Raw genomic sequence first — 1,602 nt, 5'->3', positions numbered from 1 at the left:
ATTTCCCTTTAACTATAAAACTGAGCTATGTCATTTATGTTACCTGAATTATTTAAAACTAGCGGGTTTCCCATGGTGATGCTTAGAATCCTGCAAACTTAGGAGAACTGTTCTAGTTGAGCAATAAGTCATAGGCAGATGAGGTAAGTTGGAGGCATGGCTATGAATGCCAGTTCTAGGGTCAGTTTTTGATGGCCACGGTCCAGAGGGGTGGGTGGTCCGTTTCTATAGTCACAACACCAGATCCATTGTAGGTACTGGAAGTGCTGACCAGTGTTCCAAAACTGAGCACCTGACTTCTGAGGCTCCCCTTTTAGGACCATTGTCCGAACCCGATTGCAAGGCTGTCCAACAGGAAAAAGACCACACCAATGACCTTCCATTCCAGGGTTTACATGTAATTTGTGCTTTCTTGGTTAGAGCATGTAGATGAGTGATTTCTCTTGGATGATTATAATTAGCAAGGAAGTGATACAAGTCTTTTGGAACAAGGTCCTCACAGATGTCATGATCTGGTCAAACCACCCAGCAAGTCCTCCCATGTCACAATCACACCGACCTGTAGGTCTTTTTCTTCTACCTTCTTTTGGAGCACTTCAAGGCATTCGATAAAGTCAGTATGGTCTTGATCAGGAGTTGAAATAAGCTCACATCTCTTAATAGCATAGTATTCTCTAACTTCAGGACTAATGGAATCAAAGTCCCTGTTGATGATTTCAGGCAAAAAAGCTTTCCCTCTCTCCTTCGGGGCTATATAGTAGCAGTTGGAGCCTCCATCAACACAGGCTCTTGAAAGAGATTTGTTCCAAAGATGATGAAAACTTCTGTCCAGAGTTTCAGAATTACAAGGCAGTATTTCAAATCCAGCAGGAAGCAGGGGTTCCAACAGGTAAAGGCATGCTCCATATCGGATTATTGGCCTATAATGGTGGATGGAGCCACAGCAGTGGAGCTCAGGCTATGGGACTGACTGACATTGCTGACTTCAAAGATGAGAGATCACTACCCTCAGAATGCACATTTCTATAAATAGGAAACTACTCTTAGATTTCAGGCAGCAAAAAAATCTAAATCTTGGTTCTCCATCTGCATGGAACTAAATTCTGCTAAGAAACCAAATGTGCAGAAAATGGATTCTTCCCTAAACTTTAAAAAGAAATGCAGTCTACTAACACCTTTATTTTAGTCTGCTGAGATCCGTACCACTTGATCTAAAAGACAATCTATAATAATAAAAACGTAATATGCAAATTGATCGAACCACCAAACAGCAGAACGACCATCCGGATGACCTTCCTGATGACCATGCTATGACACGCACTGGCGCCAGGCCAGCCAAGGTGGGTACGATGCAATTGGTCTGGAGGCTCTGCCATCACCCCACAATCACCCCGCAGAGGGTCGCCCTCTGTGGGGCACCCAATGGGGGAGCTCCAGGAACAATCGCCCCAAAGAGGGAGGCCCAGGCCACTGGCCAGCAGAGCAATCAATGGGGAGGGGGCTCTGTGATGGCCCCAAAGAGGGAACCTCAGGCCACCCTCGGTCCGGCAATTGATCGCTGAGCCCTGGCCAGGTGGGCGGGGCCTCCCTTTGCTGGGCGAT

The 1,602-nt window shown here is 46.1% G+C and overlaps 1 pseudogene; it reads right to left on the bottom strand.

Annotated features, from left to right (window-relative positions):
- Positions 1 to 181: 181 nt before the first annotated feature.
- On the bottom strand, positions 182 to 954 carry LOC102263524 (annotated as a pseudogene).
- Positions 955 to 1,602: the final 648 nt, after the last annotated feature.

The sequence above is a fragment of the Myotis brandtii genome, unplaced genomic scaffold (assembly GCF_000412655.1).
Source record: "Myotis brandtii unplaced genomic scaffold, ASM41265v1 scaffold36, whole genome shotgun sequence".
In the NCBI taxonomy this organism is placed as follows: domain Eukaryota; kingdom Metazoa; phylum Chordata; class Mammalia; order Chiroptera; family Vespertilionidae; genus Myotis; species Myotis brandtii.
Note: the sequence above shows the minus strand (reverse complement) of the source record. Positions and strands in the feature narration are given on the sequence as shown.